Source organism: Hippocampus guttulatus, chromosome 21, assembly GCF_054856545.1.
Source record: "Hippocampus guttulatus isolate MCC_2025c chromosome 21, RoL_Hgut_1.0, whole genome shotgun sequence".
Lineage (NCBI taxonomy): Eukaryota > Metazoa > Chordata > Actinopteri > Syngnathiformes > Syngnathidae > Hippocampus > Hippocampus guttulatus.
Genome location: NC_141281.1, coordinates 12389348 through 12408657, shown reverse-complemented (window position 1 = coordinate 12408657; position 19310 = coordinate 12389348). Strand labels below are relative to the sequence as shown.

The 19310-nt window shown below is 43.8% G+C and overlaps 1 protein-coding gene across 1 annotated transcript in view; it reads right to left on the bottom strand.

Annotated features, from left to right (window-relative positions):
- gyg1b (glycogenin 1b) overlaps window positions 1-17153 on the bottom strand; it is a 111372-nt gene extending 94219 nt beyond the window's left edge. Inside the window, exon 1 of the mRNA XM_086102454.1 lies at window positions 17008-17153. The gene's annotated coding sequence lies outside the window, so the exon portion shown is untranslated. The remainder of the gene's footprint in view (window positions 1-17007) is intronic.
- Window positions 17154-19310: the final 2157 nt, after the last annotated feature.

The window sequence follows — 19310 nt, the reverse complement described above, 5'->3', positions numbered from 1 at the left end:
CAAATGAACCTATTGTCAGTGACAACTGACATTTGGCTTTCCTTATTTAACACTGTTTTTCCAAGACACAAACACAGTCCAAGTTGGCCCGTACAAGTTTTATTAATGAGATGAATCAGTCCGAATTGATCGGCGGGGCCTGAGAGAAGATTATCAAAAGCATTTGAGGAGAAAAAGCGAGAGAGAAAACGATCGATTCCCGGGATGCCTCGCAAGCTTTCCCAGTGAAATCTCATTAAGGATGAAGAGACATGCCGCAGCCCTGCTTTGAGCAGTTTACCATCTTCCGCATAGGATTTTCTAATTACACCAGCGGGATCGATAGCGACGTATCTAACATACTTTGAGAGTGTGGCAGTAAAAGAAAAATTTCAAAAAAATACCTTTCAATTGGAAGGAAAGTGTCCTTCAAAGCTTTGTCTGACAGGCCTCGAAACAACTTTATTTTTTTTCTGCAATGTGGAATTCGGGTCAGGTATGCGCCAATAGAAGCATGATTAGCTCAAGGTTAGCCCACTTACATTTTGCCGTCCGCATTTGAAATCTTTTCACATGCTGCTCTTCGAGACGACATTCAATTTGGCATTGAGTTAAATGACTGTTTATTTGAAAAAATATACATATGTAGGGGAAGAGGTCGTTTTGACGGTACAAGTAGCATGATTTGTACATCGAGTACAATCTGTTGCAAAGACAGCAAAAGAGCGAAAAATGCTACACTGTTGACGACTGGTTTAAAAAAAATGAACACTACATAGTCACATTACTCTCAGATTATTTTGACTAACGTACTGTATGCTGGCAATCATATTTTGTCAAATGAGGGTTTGAACAGCTGTCGTTTGAGTCATTGGCTCTTTTAGCGGCTAATGAAGCTAGCTAGCATCTGTTAGGCACATTAAGTGCTTATCTCATGTCCAAGCTGCATGTTGTATCAATGCCAAACCTGGCAAGGGGGGGTTGTTTTTAAGGTCACCATTGATGTAGGAGGAATAAATCATCTGGAAACACCACAACACAAATGCTGACTGTCGAATCAGTGTTTGGATGTGAAAAGTGCGACAGAGCGGCTTTACAACCTCTGCATTTGATCCCAGGCATTGTGTCCGGAACACATTTCAGAGACCTGTCCAAAAAAAAAATTCATACCACTTTCAACACTATACAGCAGTCAAATTGAACGCACATAAACATTTGCGACACGATCCTTGTCTCCAACGCCCACTCAAAGGGAAAATGCAGAATCAAGCCATTTTCTCGCGACCAGCAGTGCGTTATGTGCCGACAAATTAACTGTGCAACAATTAATTCGTCTATGATCTGAGATAATGCTTCCTGATCGATCACAATGTGCTAACTGGCATACAGAGCTAGTCAACTGACCTGAAATTGAACACACAATCGAAAAGTGGCTCTTGGTAAAGCTGGGTGACTGAGCGATGAGGCTGCTGTTGTTTTTGAGTGAAACAATCCCCCTGACCTCACAACACCCCCGCAAAAAACGGTGTTAGTGATCTGAGGCAGAGTTACTAATCAAGTTAGCAAGTTGCCAGCTAAGCTAACAAGGTTTCGTTAACTATTGTAAAGTTGATGAGTTTAGTCAAATAGTCAGCTAAATCTATCATAAATAAACAGGCCGTTTCTGCTGCTGTTGTTTTTGAGTTAAACAATCCCCACACCCCCACAAAAAACAATAATGTTAGTGATGTAAGGTTGGGTTATTAATCAAGTTAGCGAGTTGCCAGCTAAGCCAACAAGGTTGAATGTTAACGACTGCAAGGGTTGAAGTTCAGTCACATAGTCAGCTAAATCCATCCTAAATAAACAGACATGCCTTTTCTGCTCCCCTCTGTCAACCCCCCCCAAAAAAAAAAAAAACTAAACTAAACAATGCTAGTGATGTGAACCAGAATTATTAATCAAGTTAGCAAGTTGCCAGCGAAGCTAACAAGGTTGTTTGTAAACTCTTGTAAAGTTTTCAAAGGCTTGTTTGTTTTGAACAATTACAACTGTAAATACCAAGGGTCAATGACAACATTATCCTCTGTGCCGTCATCCTTTTTGGGACACAAATAAGGTCAAGTCTCAAACCGCTCGCTTGCAACGTAGCTTGTGTTTAATGTGCGCAGACGCTATAACGCTGGGCAATCAAACCTGGAGGAATATTGCTGAGCACGTGCACGAGAATGCAGGAGGGAGCTGTAGAAACGGTATTGACACGCGGCGGACGTGCTGCCTTGATGCCCCTCGTCAAACTGTCTGCTTTGAAAACCATCTGCTCTAATTAGCTATGGATTGTGCTATACAGTGGATCCGGTTATTGGTTTGGCGCTGTGGCGTTTTTCCAAGCGGCGAGTGTTTGAGAGCAGCATCTACAAGCCTGTGTGAAACCCCAGAAACGATAAATACTTTGTAAATAAAGCAGCGGAGTTGTCCCAAGGATTTTCTTCTGGTTAGTATGCGACAGACGGTTGCCTGAGGGATCGGCCATTTGTCACACTGCAGAATGGGAGATTCCTCATTACCAGGCAAATATTTGCAAAATCCCGCAGTTTAAAACCCTATTATGAATGTTTTTTACAGCCATTTGGAAAGTGAAACACCTCAAGTGACAGTGGAATACTTTCCACATTTTCTCAGGGTGTCTGTGAGAACGTTACTGACTGCTGCCACAAAATTATGTCCACAATTTTTGTTTTTAATCACGGACAATCGAACTGGCTGTTAAATATAATTACTCTGTCTTGTAGTGTGTTGGATGTGTGCTTTTAAAGGGGTGTGGCCTAGTGAGTGACATCAAGAGTGGGAATCTGGTCTGGGCGTGTTACGTGGCCTTCAGCGGCTCCTTGCGAGTGTTTTCATGCTGTATTTCTGTACAGTATTTGATTGATTCTGAAAATGCATTGAGGAAAAGTTGGCTCTCTTTTAAAGGCATCACATAACTTGAATAGAAACAAATCATTTTAGATTTTGCCCTGATGTACATTTTAGAATCTGTACTTCTTTTACATAAAGAGGTTTTAAAAAAAATAATTTAAAAAAACCCTTTGTGTTATATTTGCTAAAATATGACGGCACAACATTATCCATCCATCCATTTTCCGAACCGCTTGATCCTCACTAGGGTCGCGAGGGGTGCCGGAGCCTATCCCAGCTGTCTTCGGGCAGTCGGCGGGGGACACCCCGAATCGGTTGTCAGCCGATCGCAGGGCACACAGAGACAAACAACCATCCACACTCACAATCACACCTAGGGACAATTTCAGAGAGTTCAATCAGCCTGCCACGCATGTTTTTGGAACGTGGGAGGAAACCGGAGTACCTGGAGAAAACCCACGCAGGCCCGGGGGGAAATGCAAACTCCACACAGGGAGGCCGCAGCTGGAATTGAAGCCGGTACCTCTGCACTGTGAAGTCGACGTGCCAACCACTGGACTACCGGGCCGCCCGGCACAACATTAGAAAAACAAATTGCCTACTCTGACCCGTTTTGTACCTTTACATGATTTTGAAGAAACCACTGCATCTGAGGAAAAACAATCAACTAGAAACAGGATGGATAACTAACAGGTGTCAATCATTTGCCCTGCACTGTCACAGCCTCTCGCTAACCTGTTAGCTTGAGCGTCACGAGCTTTTCTAAATCTATGGCAAAATATCCATAACCGTAAAATAAAATAAAAATATCAATTTGCTCCTTTTAAAAGTGTACACACCCCTTTAGACAAGTACCTGTTCTTCAACTTCAGTGCAGAGCGTGAGTTCCTTTCGCCAGCCACTCCAACCAAAACTATCGCCGTGCCAAACCAATTTGCTCTCGGTCAGAGCTAACAAATAAGAAACCGATGACTTTTAAGGTCCCTAGCGCTTCTCGTGACGTTACCGTAAAAAAACAAAACAATGTGATATTCGGTATTGTTCATTAGTGATCCCGTCCCATTAGATTGATGATACCGCACCGCTCGCTATTAAAGCCCCATTAGCTGCCGTTACAGCGGCCCAACAATAACACTGGAATAAGGGATTGCACTGGGAAAAGCGCGGAGGTGACATCACCGGCAAGGCGTACGTCATATGTAGCCCGAGCGCTTTCTGTCTGTCAACGGCACGCTTAATGACGAATGACTGGATTCATTTTGCTTAAGTGCAAAACATCCATTCTGAAAACGGGGCTTTAAAAGCGCCAGACAAGAAATATTGACTCCATGCCCGCAATCTTTTCCCTTTTCCCATTCTGCAACGGGGTGATAGATTAGCGGTGTAGCGAGTCAACGGCCGCTCATTACCACCGGCGAATAAAAGAGGGCTGAATTCAAAGGGCGAGATGCTAATGACTCAGCCCAACTCTTGCGTTTTCATATGAATATTTAAAGGACAACAACCAGAGGGGGGGAGGCAATTAGAGGGGTGCGAGTACACGAGCCTACTTGTTTCGCCTGCCTCCATTATTTCCCGTTTTAAAAGCTTTAAAAAAAAAAGACAAAAATAAAGACGTATGTGTCGTCGCGAACGGCTTACATTACCACTGCGCTTCACTGAGGTTCTTTGCCGTGTTTGCATCCCCGTTTAAATTCATAATTTAAAACGACGTTGCACTTTCAACAATGGGCCTTGGAATCATTTCGAAACAACATTACAGCAACGTTTGTGCATTGCGGCGTGCTTGGTGCATTATTGAGGAAATGGGGGGGAGAAATGCTCTGCTTCTCCGCTATGGCTCCCATTTGTACGCGTGGGTGTAGTGTGCAAACGGTACAGTCGCAATTATACACGTTCTGCGTTATTGTACAGCCATTATTGGGATGACTCATGAAATAAAACACACAAACTGTATCATGTGACAACCCCCCCCCCCCAAAAACAAAAGCAATAAGAAATGAATGAGCAATTGATTAAATGTGGCATAGTCCCCACGAACGTCTCTTCATCCGAAAATTTCAAGTTACGAAACATCTCAACAGATGAACAAATATGTTCATGAACATATATTTGTTCATGAACAAATATTGCCTCTTGTTACGAAAGGTAAAAATACAGTGCGGGCTGCTCCTCGTGGCTTCGAGTTTCCTGAACGCAATATACGACTACTAGCGACTTCCCAAGCATCATGCTGGCCTCCCATTGGCTAGGAGGGCCTTCGACCGTATGTGTCGATCGAGAGATATGTGTCTAGGCAGCGTCCTCGTCATTCGGCCCTCGGGTCATGAGGCGTTTGGATAGTTTTACGTAAATGTGAATCACCCAGAAAAAGTGTTCACCGCTTGGGCGATCGATCGCTCACTATGCTGATGTTTGCCTTGGACATTTTCCAAGGATTGTTAAAAGCCGACAAAAGCAAACATCCTTGGTTCAGTTTGTAACAAAACGCCAGACAAAAAACACTTGTGAGAGAGAACATGGACTAAAGAGGGCAAAAAACCAGGAGAGGACGCAGTTCAAGGTTAAATGAGCATCATTTTTATTCTTTATTCTTTGTTTTTGAAACTATGCACAACTCTCAAATATTGTGCAATAATCTAATTGTAACATGTGTTTGTTACATATTTTGATGATTTTTTATGCTTTAGGAAACATTTATGTCTGAATTTTGGGGGGGGGGGGGGCGGGGGGCTTGGAACGAATTAGGGCATTGACATGGAAAATGCGTCTCTATGTCCAACATTTTCAAGTGAAGCAATTTCTTCCAGAACCAATTAATTTCGTAAGTAGAGGTACCATTGTATTTTGTTATGTTTCTTCATTCAAGTCATTTAAAGAGCACCTGTGGATGTGTCTAACCTTGACCACCAGGGGAGTGCATGCAAAATGCTCTCAGCAGTGGTTGTAGCCTATATTAACCCTTTCATGCACCCTGTAACCTGATAACACGATAACCCTTCCACTGTAGTAACCCATCTCCCCGAATGGGTTAAATCGGCTCACCATGTTTACTTTGCCGTAGACGTGACTCTGTGTAAGTCAGTTCTGCTTTGCAGTGAGACACATTACATTTGATCTTTTTTTTTTTTAAAGTGTAATATGATCCCACATTGTGGACATTCACGGTCTTGAATGTTCTCATTCATCCTGCCTCATGCTTTTTGCGACTAGCAGTAACAGTCCGTGTATAAAAATGGTCACTGCCCTCCCCAATAAAATCCCACTTATATGACGATAAATTTGCTCTCTAAAATTGACCTGGTGCGACTTACAAATTCAACGATGTAGCATAAAACGTGAACCGAGACATGGCGAGGAGTAGTGTCGAGATGCTACTTAGTGTAAAAAGTGAAGTAGTAGAGTACCACTTTTGGCACATGGGCTCGCTCTTGTGGCGCGTGAAAGAATCACTGAAGGAAAGCACATCGCTGCATAATGTTACTTTTTTCTAAAAAGTGTATATTTTTTAAAAAGTGTATATTTGTTAGGTTCATTTCAGTTGTGTTTAACTTTGAAGTACAATGCAGTTGCATTAAATGTTGAGAATTTCAAAAATCGTCAGTGGCCTAATTGTTTAAAAAAAAAAAGGAAACTGACCTTAAAAAAATAAAAAAAATAATGGAAGGTTTCGCCGCTTATAATCAAGAACGAATATACTTCCTAAATTGAATTTCCCAGTATAAATGGCAGCCGGCCGCCGAGGGATCGGGGCAGGCAGGGTCCACATTGACATTGTGATCTGCGGCAACTATGACAAGCGTGGCGGCAGAGACGGCATATTTTTTTATCGCCACTCGACAGCCAATATGGCCACCGTAGGAGAGCTACTGTAACACCAGAGGCACATTCGGTGATATATTGTCCCCAGATCCCCTCAGGCAAATTGTACAAACGCCATGACAATTTACTTCCATAAAGGCCCGTGCAGGGGAGTATACATTTTTGATTAGTGTTCTGCCAGGCAAATCTTTTAATGCACTATTAAAAGCGTCTGTAACAAATAGGCTTGTCACCGATATCCAACGCTTGCAAGTACTTAAACTAATTGTGTTTCCGTGCTATGAAAGAGTCATTTCGATGAAGAGGGTGGGGCACGATGTGGAAAAAAAGGATGCGACTGCGACCGGGAATTTATGGATATGCAAAAAAAAGTCAAATAAACGACGACGCAAAAAGCCGCCATAACACTAAACAGGACTTGATTAGTCGGTATATTTTGTTTCGGGGAGGATATGCTCATATAAGCGATGCGTCTGCTTCTTAGTATTATTACGGTGATTGCATCTCATACATCTCGGTCATCAGCTTGACGCTCACGGATGTTTTTTGGGGGAATGGAAATGAGGATTTTCCGCCAAAATGGATGCGTTGAATGATTCATATGCGGAGGTCCATTCATCTTCCACGATGCAAAGTGGATTGGAAATATCAACCGTGAATATCAGTCAGCCAACTTGTGGATCTCAGCTTTTCACTTTTTATCAGTGCTAATATTCCAGGATATGATCAACATGTCAGCTTTTATTAGAGCCAAGTTTTGCCCGCGGTCTTTTAAAGATCTCATTTATGAAGAAGCGGAAAGGATTTATTTTTTATTTTTTTGGTGACGGGGGGTGCCTCAGTTGTGTTCGTTGTCCTTAGTAACTGCGAAAAACAGGACTCGCCAAAAACAGGGATGCGTTAAAAATGTATTCCGATATAGATAGTTACATGTTATAAAATGTATTTGGGTAATGTAATCCAAGTACCACCATTTTAAAAAGGAACGTAACTTTAATACGTTTTATTACTTTTCGATTACTCCATACCAAATATGTTTTACAAAAAAATAATAAATCGATATAATATGTCATTTTACATATTTGTCTGATATTTTCTGTCCTCTGGTTGTTTAAGATTGCACGGTTTGGGGATGCCAGACTCTAAAAATACTGCCGCGTACAGAGCTAAGGCACAGCAATGACGCCATTTAACAGTAGTCCCATATTTTCCGCACTATAAGGCGCACCTAAAAGCATCCGATTTTCTCGAAAGCCGACAGTGCGCCTTGTAATCCGATGTGCCTTATATGTGTATCAATATTCTGATTTCTTGGACGTGGTATTTTAAACATTCTGTAAAGCGCTTTGTTACAGCTGCAGCGGTTGTGAAGGCTCGATATAAATAAAGTTGTATTGTGTTGTATTCCCTTTAGCATCGCTCCATCTTGTGCATACATAACGCAACCGCAGCCGGCGCTCGATATAAATAAAACTGTATTGTATTGTACCGTATTCCCTTTAGCGCAGCTCCATCAAGTGAATACTATTCTATGCGCCTTATAATGTGGTGTGCCCTATCCAGGATCTGAAAAGGGTTACACTCTTTATTGAATGTGCGCCCTACACTCCGAAGTGCCTTATAGTGCGGAAAATACGGTATATTAAGTTTATTTGTATAAAAGGCTATCCGTGGTGCTAGCAAGCTTAGCCAGCTAAGCTAACCCGAATAGTTACATGTTCCCGATTGTTTTCACAGGCCTAAAGCGAAAGCGCCGAACAAGCATGACCGGCTGCCTCAATAATAATAATGTCATTTCCAACACAACTTCCTCACGCAGCGTGAACACATTCATCACCGTAACAACAAGAACCACCCACTCCAATGATCAAATCCATAACAGAGAGGCAATCAAAGAGCGTGCAAGTGCTCTCGAGCGCACTTGGCAGAAAGGGGCTGACACGTAGGAGTGTGACGGCTTCATCACTTTGCTAAATTAACATGACAACGATGCTGCTTTCTGTTGCTGGCCATTTGGTATTAACTGATGCACAGGCCAATATAAATCACCTTACTGAGTCTAAAACTACTTGTGAAATTATTTCTTTTTTTTTTTTTTTAAATTACAGCATTTATTTGTTGTGGTACCGAGACGAAACCGTGAGAAGCAAAACAATCTCAATTTCGTCCGGATTATCGTTGCTGTATGCATCTTAATGTTATTGGGAACTTTTGAATCTCTCAAACAGGCAAGGCTGTGGAGTCGATCCGGTAAATTTAACAAGCCGGATAAGTTCACATATTGAAGGCCAAATCGGATTTCTTGTGGTTCCTCCCGCTTGTGTATTTTATTCATGAGGCCTTTCGCGTGAATGGAAAATGGGGAAAAAAAATTCTTGGGTTGCCGGCCCGGTCGTGGCTGGGTCACGGGGCTTTCTCTTTACGTTCCCGCTAAGCTCCCATGTGTATTATTTTTACAGTATATGACATCCCACCCTGACTGACTTCTAACAGTGTCGTCTGAAATATTTTATTCTGCCCGTGAGATGCTGCTGAGGGCTTCATAAGGTGGACATAAACCGGCACAAGAGGAGATTTATGACGACTGGGTTAAAGCCAATATCTGTCGATTCATGCGGCATTCTTGTATAGTTCCAAACGGACAGCACTGGAGGTTTCCTTTGTTACCGTGAGAAAGGCTGGAAAACACCAAGAGTTGTTTTTCATCTTGCAAGAAGAGGAGCGACTGCTTGAAAATCCTCAGTAAAGACCATCTAAAAATCATTTATTGATGTTTTTTAATCATTTCTCCAGCTCCACGTTGAAGGGCAAAACGTGTGCTTGTAGTTGGAAATACATTTTCACTCTTCTGAAAACCAATTTGTTACATCTCCAGCTGATGTGAAAGTGTGAAATAAAGCTGCAATGTACCGGATTGTATTATATTTTGATCCTCCCACCCGATGTAAACACATTTTTAACACATTCCAAGACATTCCGTTTACCGCACGCTAAGGTTGCCGCCCATCCCGTAAAATACGGAATCGTCCTTTAATTGGGAATTAAATATTACGTTGGAACCAATACGGGACGCGGTTTGTTCCGTATTTTCCATATTGTCCCATGTGTCTGTCCCGCACAAACGTGAACAAAATAAAAGACGGTATTGGCGGGAGATACGCAAGGACCTCCCGCGGACCTGCGAACGTAGCCTACATCTCTGCCCTGTGCCAAATCCTCGGTTTATCTGCCAAGACGCAGGCGGCCCAGCCCCGACACTGACTGTCACGACCGTACAGCTGGGACAGCGCTCCACAATAAATGCATGTAATACATGTAATTAATTCACTTAGCTCAACCTCAACTTAGTTCACTCGATTCAGCCTTGAACTTGTATACACGCAAGTGCACAAGTGTTTCAATTGTTTTTTTCCTTCCTCTTAACCCTTTATGCACCCTGTCACCGGAAAACATGATAAGCTGTCCGCTCCAGTGACCGCCATCCCTCAAAGGGTTAAAGTAAATGATTTGATGATTCAATTCATTTTTTTTATAACACCCCTAACGATAAGTATACCGTAACAACCCCAAAAAACAATATATATAAACGTGATTCCTAAACCCCGATATTGCAAGGGAACTGTATATTGTGTGTTTTTTGACGCATACTCTGTCTTGTACAATAATCAATGAGCAACCCTAAAAAAAAAAATTGTCAGTGGATTTCTTGGTAAGTGAGCAAACGTGGATTCAAATAATGATTTACCCGACCGTAGCTGTGCACCTGCGAACAAAATAACCGCAGCGCCAGACAAAACACTGCGTTTGACTTGTGCAAAAACAATCCACTTGGGACACTTTGAAAGCGTACGCTCTCAAGCAAAACGGTAACCGCGCAATGGCAGCTCACCAAGTTTAAGGATCGTACGCTTCTGAAAGATCAAGCGTAAACTCGTATTTGAGGATCTACTGGCAGATTGGCCTCGTTTGCCGCTGACAGACTGTCGACACCTTAAAGCGCCGGCGCCATCAAAAGTTGAACAGTTTAGTCCGTTAAGTGGAGGCAGGTATTTATTTTTAGGTGAACGCGGCACCGGGTGACTAATAGGACCACCGCATCAATTGAAAAGGGGGCATCTGTTGGAGTTTGGCCTTTAATTTTTCCGAAGTGACGCACCAAGTGACAAATTGGTATCTTTCAGAGAGATGGGCACGACTTGAAGGAATCGGATCTCACGGTCAACATTGGTTGCGTCGTATCGATAGACTCGACACTGTTTATGTGCTGCTGTTTTCATTTGCAACAGACTTCGAATGGGCTCAGCAGTTAAATATTTAACAAAGCAGCCAATTATTATTATTCTGAAGTGGACAATGCAGCCGGTGTCAATGAGAGAAACGGAGGCTGAAATACGGTATAAAGCAGAGGTGTCAAACTCATTTTTGTCGTGGGCCACATTTTAGTTCCCGTTTCCCTTGGAGGGCCATGATGACTGAAACTATATAAAGAAATCAAAAATATCCATCCATCCATTTTCCAATCCGCTTATCCTCACAAGGGTCGCGGGGGGGGGGGGGGGGGGGGGTGCTGGAGCCTATCCCAGCTGTCTTCGGGCAGTAGGAGGGGGACACCCTGAACCGGTTGCCAGCCAATCGCAGGGCACACACAGACGAACAAACCATCCACGCCCACACTCACACCCAGGGACAATTTAGAGCGTTCAATCAGCCTGCCGTGCATGTTTTTGGAATGTGGGAGGAAACCGGAGTATCCGGAGAAAACCCACGCAGGAACGCAGGGAACATGCAAACTCCACACAGGGAGGCCGGAGCTGGAATTGAACCCGGTACCTCTGCACGGTGAGGTCGATGCGCTAAATCAAGAATAACGTTTTATTATTGTTATTAAAATGTTATTAATGTTTAATGCAAGAAAATACGTCACTGATTTATTACAAATTAACATTTGAAATTTTTGTGCGCATTTTAGCAAATATCTTGGAAGTTGTCATCTTTGATTTGCTTTCACAGGCCACTTAAAATGATGCGGCGGGCCACATCTGGCCCCCGGGCCTGGAGTTATACGGTGTTTGTTGTTGGTTTGTTTACTGTTGAGGTGGCACATTTTTAAACACAATTCGGCTCACTAAATTTTTGTGTGTGAGTGTGTGTGTGTCCGGTCACGGAAAACATCCTTGTGGGAGTGGAACGATAAAAGCGTGATGGAAGTCGTGCGTGTGTATTTGCGCCCGCTGTTCAGACGCCTTTTTCTTTTTTTTTTACTTCCCGCCACCCTCCCGCCGCGGGCTGTGATTCAGCGGCGCTGACCCACATGTCACCTCTCCCCGGGCCCCCCCGACATTCAGCAAGGCCACCGAAGCGTCAGCGCGGCATGCGGCGACGGATGAAATTTAGGCGTACGATGCGGCGCCTGATGCGAAAAGACATCTCTATTGATTCTCCAAAACATTCTCAAACGCGCTGACGCGAGACGTTAACGCGGAGCGACATCGCCGCCGCCGCCGCCGAGCGCGGTGATTTGGGCTGGAAGTGTTCCACATCGCAGCGTGGCGCCGGTCGAGCGTGCACACTTCAAAGTCGCGCGCGATTTGCTCCGGTTTCATCCCATATCAAAGGATTCCGAAATGGAGCTCTGCAACGTCCCCTTCTCCCCGACGTCAAATTATTGAGAGGAGCTCAGATTCTCTTCCGGTGTTTCTCGCTCACTCGCGTGATCAATATCGCTGTGAGGCTTGTTGTTTGCGAGCGCCCGCAGCCTTTCGAGAGGCCGCCTTCTCCAATAAAAATGATAGACAGCATTTTAGTACATGTACAATTTTTCTACCTCTCAAGGAATAAAAAACGCACACAAAAGTGATTCTCTCACACACACACACACACACACACACAGTCCGGGGGTACAATTTAAAAGAAGCGAGGCCTCCAGGTGACTGTTTAAGATGAATTAGTCCGCTGCAAGGAAGGATGAAGCGTTTTTTTTAAAATTCTGCTCAGATTTCCCTGGCATAAGTAATAACGTTTTTGTACCTTTTCCTCACCTGGCTAGCAAAAGAGATGAGCGTACCCATGCATATTGGTTGTCTGTGCCCTTGTGTGTGGGGGTGGGGGGGGGGGGGGGCGCAAAATGGAAAGTATTGAATGCACACTCACTGGTAAGATGATGAAACACACACACACACACACAAACACACACATACGCTCGCTGGCAAGGGGCTAAATGCTAACTCACTGAGCGCCGCTAAACATTAAGCCACAGGTGTCAAAGTCAAGGTGCGGGGGCCAGATCCGGACCGCCACATCATTTTATGTGGCCCGCGAAAGAAAATCTTGTGTGTCAACTTATATGATGCTTGCTTAAATCTGTCCTGAAATGCCAAATTGTCATGTATAATAAATGACATTACGATTTTGCAATAATTTTGTGACCCTCTTTAGACTCACTTCAACAATAATGGAACATTCAACAAACAAATAGCTGTTTTTAACCCCACCGGTCACGTTTGTGAAGGACAACAACGATTTAATTTAAAGGGTTCTAAAAAATGGTATTACCGATTACTTAAAAGGGCTACCAATGACATCTGACTTTTAAATGTCTGGGAGAAAAATGGGATTAAATGGGTTAAGACACATCACAAGGAAGCAGTGACAGCTCTGATGAAGGCTGAAGTGGCAGCCGAAACTCTCAGCCAGGTCGGAGTTGAAGAGAAACATCACCAAAAGAAGACCATTGACCAAAAGACCAAAAAAAATAAATAAACTTGACACCTAATTTAACAAAACGTTGAGTGATTTCAAAACTCGTAATCCATCAATTGGTTGTAAACAAGTTATGCGAAGAGACAACGAAACATTTATCCGGGTTCAATGTCGTAACTCCAAAGTGGCCCGTGACAAAAATGAGTTTGACACCCCTGCATTAAGCGGAGGCGGCCAGACGTCCTCAGCAGAACCCACCAATGAGATCCTACCCGCCGAGGGACTTAGGAGATGAGATGGCTAAAGGCTGGAATGCTATAAAAAATAATAATAATTCAATTTTAAATATCATTCACCCCGGGTCCAAATTAAGAGGAAGCAATCTAATTTAAACACCAATCTAATTTGTTACATGCACCACGGAGGGTTTTAAGTCTTATGTCCATGTCCATTTTTGTTAACGATGACAACTTCCGGCTTCGGAGACCATTCCTCCACAGCCACGCCCTGCCGATCAATGACTACACTGGCCCGGCCTGCCAAGAGAGAAGATTAAGTCTATAATAACACGGGCGCTCCATCTTGTTCCGCCGCAGTACATTACCTGCCCCCTCACCCACTCCCACGCCCCCCCCCCCCCCACACACTTTCCTCACCCTGGAAGGATCTTCATTAATGCCCCACGATTTAAATCAAGTACACAGCCCAAGCAAATGTAGGGCCCAATTTCAATGCTAAACTCGGGTCAGAGCCAAGGAGCTGACCTCAACCGGGTTGCTGCGGCGCGCTGAGATGGACGAAACGTGAAAAAATGGGAACATTTTGAAGGACTTCTGCGAGTTTGATAAGGTATTAAAAAAAAAAAAAGGTCTGTTAAAATTGTAAATAATTGCCTTTGTATTATTATAATTAAATGGTGATCAATGAAGTATTTTCCAAGAAATCATTGTAAAGGCTATCCAGCTTGACATTTATTTATTTTATTTTAAATAAATATAAGTCTACTCCCAGGGTCAATTAAAAAAAATCAAATGTTAATATATTATGATTAGATTATTGTTATTAGTAGTAGTATTAATACTGTACATCCAAATGTGTTTATTATTTTATAAAAAAGAATTACAAATGACTGATTTAAATGAATTTTCTTTTTCATTTTAAGGTGAATTCATCTCAACAATAAAAATGCTTTTTGTTCACAGCCATCATTCAAAACAGCACAAATTGAAATATTAATTTTGTATTCCAAATATAATTTTGCATCTCAGCAAATAAAATATTTTTAATTATAATATTTTATGTTGTCACTTCTGAATTGGCTCGGTTGATCAACTCCCCCCCGCCGCCTTGCTTGAGGAGCAAAGTGGGAGGAGGCGGCTGAAAAGCTGAACTGATTAAAACAGAGCACAATTGCTCTCGTCAAACATGGAGAGCGGGTGTGCAAAAATTCCATCCTCAATATTCTCATGGGTGACGACCCCACCCGACTTTTTTTGCGCTTTCATTACAGCACGCATTCGAGCGGAATGTACCACTGTAAGCAAACGGTGGCCGTAAGCAACGTCCCTGAATCCGTGGCCAAACAACAGAAACCTAACTGGGGCGATGATGAGCACAGAGGGGGACAAATAAATAAAACATTTAAAAAGACCACCGTCTAAACTTTTTCACTTTAAGACTCCAATTATAAAGTGTGGGAGTTGTTAGTACGGCGGGGCATCGATTCAGATTTGAATGTGTTTTCCATCCATTTTCAAATCAATAAAGTTATTCCTTTCTGTAATCTTCCAAATAAATCAGCAACTTGCTTGGAACAACAGAGCCTCGTCGGCTTCAAGCGACGTGGGCCACCTATTGCGTCGGACAAGGATCAAAATCAAGAGAGATCTTTCTTATCAGTTAATCTGAGGGAGCATCAAGTCGGTCCTCGCGAGCATCCGTCAAGCCGCCAATGGGATCCCGATCTTCGTTTTTCAGCCGTTGGTTCACGAATTCGCACAGCTTTCAATTACACATAGCAAACTCACTTATTCATGTCGGCCACGGAGGACAAGCTATACACTCAATAAGGGCAACTGTTTTCTCTCCCGTTTCTATCCAGATCATTAGCTTTTAAAATCAGAAAATCGATTCCAGGAATCCATAAACCGCAGCGGGGGATTTTGGGGGGGCTAAACGCATTCGCGAGTAGTATTCAGCCGCACAAAAGTAGCATGAGTCAGACCAAGGACTCTCACTGCTCCAACGCCCACCTGGTTCATTGCCAGCGGCTTCGGGTGTTTAGTTTTTAATGAAGGGCTGAAGAGCGAATACGAAGTAACTGCACGTCAACCGCCGGCATGGCTACAGATGAACAGAGGCCGAAACAATTTAGATATTTTATTACAATATTGTTTACGAGAAAAATACAGTGTAGGAATATTTGTTTTATGGAGATTACCGTATTTTCCGCATTATAAGGCGCACCTAAAAGTATTCAATTTTCTCAAAAGCCGACAGTACGCCTTAAAATCCGATGCGCCTTATATATGGATCAATATTCAGATTTCTTTTACGTAGTATCTTAAACAGGCGCAGCAGTTGTGAAAGTGCAATATAAATAAAGCTGTATTTTATTGTATTCCCTTTAGTGTAGCTCCATCTAGGGGATGCATAACGCAACATTAGCCACAATTGTAGCTTCTATTCTACTATATCCACCTTATAAAGACCTCTATATTTGAAAACCAAGTAGGCAGAGGGGGTTTGACTACAGAATCTATCGTTTTAAATAGTGTGCGTGGGTTGTGACGGTTAGCTTGAATCAGGTCCGACAGATATTCTCTTTTGGCCTCTTTTACTGTGAGCTGGTAGTTACGCCAGCCGTCTTTCCAAATTTGATAAGAGACATGCAATTTGTCATTTTTCCACTTGCGTTCGGCTTTGCGACACCCCTGCCTAGCTGCGCGGGTAATGTCGTTAAACCATGGCTCGGGTTTAGCTTTTGGGAGCACAGTTTTTGAAAGAGCCACCAAATCCACGATGGCACGGCATGATGAGTCGAACCAAGAGGTGAGTTCCTCTGTGTTAGACGAGGGCACGCAAAGGTTATTAAAGGCATCAGAGAAACGACTAGCAGTGCGAGGGTTAAAAATTCGGCGTTTACAACTAGGAGCGGCAGATTTCACAGCAGCATGCGATAAGACTACGTCAAATAAAACTGCCATGTGATCAGAAATCCCATTTTCAAGGACTTCCAGATTTGACACCGGTAGACCATAAGCAAGGACAAGGTCTAAAATATGACCTTGTTCATGTGTCGGGCTGGTCACATACTGCACGAAATTAGTCGATAAGTCTTAAGAAGTCCTTTGCTAGCGTTTTTTCCGGACAGCACACATGGATATTAAAATCCCCCATTAGGAGGATATGATCATATCTCAGCCTGATTTCCGCAAGAAAGTTTGAAAAGTCGCTTAAAAAGTCTTTGTTGTATTTAGGAGGACGGTAAATGACAGCACGGAGCACCGGGAAAGCACGACCGACTTCAAAGAAGGTTGCTTCAAAGCTGGTGGCCGATGTGGTGAATGTGCACCGTTTGCATTTGAAATTGTTCTTAAAGATGCTCACCGTTCCTCCACCACGGCCTGATGTCCTCGGGGTATCGAGGAAACCACAGTCGGGTGGCAACAATTCAAGCAAAGCGTTGTGCTCACCAGTACCTGCCCAAGTCTCCGTCAGACACAGGAAATCCAAGTCATCGGAAAGGAAATACTCCCTCAGAATATGGGTCTTGTTGGTCAGCGACCGGGCGTTTAACACCGCGATCCTTGTGGGAGTAGCAACGGGAGGGATTGCCTCTTCCGATCGCCGAGCCCGGGGGAATTCCCTCAAAAGCTTTCGCTGGATTCCCCCCGAGAAAGGCGTGGAGGGTAGAAATGCCGTGGCGCGGCGGGAGAGCCACCGACTGTTAGCAAGCACGAGGCGACGGGGTCGAGGGCACACCACGCCGGAGCGATCGAAGTGTGTCTCAGATCCCGTTTTAGCTTCACGAGCTGACCGCTACGTTTGCCGCGGCGGCGGCGCTTCTGTGAAGGGGGCGAGCGAACGCGGAAGAGATTAGCCGGCAGGTTAGCCAAGAACGGAGGTGGTGTCTTTTCACCACCGCCTTGCCAAAACGCGGCCGAATCTCCGACGTGTTGTTGAATCAATAACAACGATCGGCGATCATAAACCATCCGAGACGCTGTTAGGGAGGTAACAAGCATTGCGAAAAGTAAAAAAAAAAAACAAAATGGTAGGAGCGTCGCCGAACACACTGGCGGACAAGCGGCCATCTTGGGATTACTGATTTTTTGTTTTGGGTTTTTTAAATAGAAAAAGCGAGCAAAAATGTCTCAACAGGGCCACCTCTACATAACTTGGGATTACTGATTTTTTTTTTTTTTGGGGGGGGGTTTTAAATAGAAAAGGCGAGCAAAAATGTCTCAACAGAGCCACCTCTACATAACAGTTATAAGATGACGTGTCACCACATTATTTCAGTGATTTAGTTTTCACATCCTCTCAAACAAATGAAAAAAATATACGGTATATATTTAAAAAATAAGGTTAAAGTTCACAATTATGCTAGAAAAAGAATGATGGATCACCCCCATTTGCGCAGTGTCCGCTCCAGTCCAATGGGACGAGGGTAAATACAGCAAACAGCCCGTCACCGCGGCTATCGGGCAGCCATTTGTCATGCCATCAAAACAATGCAACGGCCGAGACCTGCGGCTGTCATACCCGTTGGCGCGTGAATGGCTCGCGCAGGAAGCGGGCCTCGTCATTATCCTCTCCACCGCTTGTTGCTTCCCGCCGCGTCGCGACATCAGTAACCGAGGTACGGCGTATTGAATTCTGATTGAATCTCGCGAAACAAAAGCCGCTTCACGTGTTGCCTTTGCCGGCGACCGTCCCGCCCCCCCACCATCGGAACAGTGGATCAACCGCCGAGGGGTTCTTCTTCATATTGGTATTCCAATCATGCACTCTATGCACGATGAAGCAAGCGACCGACGTGTAAGAACAACTGGATTAGACAGTGCCGTCACAGCCGATCGAAAGTATGACCACATTGATTCCATCCGCTGAGCTCCGGCGGTGTCACATTATCAGTAAAAAGTTTGCATAATGTGAAAATCTGGCGCGCTAAATTGAATGTCAAAATGCGACAAAGACACCGGGGGCTCACCTTGGACGGAATGCAAATGCAAAGCAGCACCCAGATGCATGTCCAAATCTACTTAGTCACCGCCAGTGTGCGCCGACGTTATGAAAAGCAGCAACGGTGACCTTTAGTATGCTAATGCAAACGTGTACAGCGGCAAGGCCCGACAAGAAGAGACGGGGGAGGATGGCGACATTTTATTAACAGGCCGGCACCGCGGGAACGCGAAGCCAATGTCACTTAACTCGTGAAAAAGGCTGTTGTTATCCGAGCCTTTGGGCATTTGAAAACCCATTTGAAAACTTTCATGCTATCATGAGCTACGCGCACCACACAACACCGCAAGCACTGCTTGGCTCACTAGCTCCTCCCTCTTCTGTCCTAATTGTGTCACATGACTCTCTTTCACCGATCCAACAGAACTACTTGTGACGTTCGACACCATTTGACCAATCAAATGGAGCCAAGCAGACGAACAAAAGCAAAGTTTTAAGTGACTTATTGGTGTGAAGCATGGTGGGGATCTACATTTACCTTAGAGATAGGCTCCAGCTTACCTGCAATGGGTGTTGCCATAGTTACCTTATAAAAGCCATTCAGTTATTTTCCTGAGTACGTCACCAGGTCATTTGTGTAACAAAGCTTAATATTGTTTTTGTTCTGACACTTCAGTCTTAGGATCTACATTCAATCTTGAGAAAAAAAAACATGACAGTTTTCG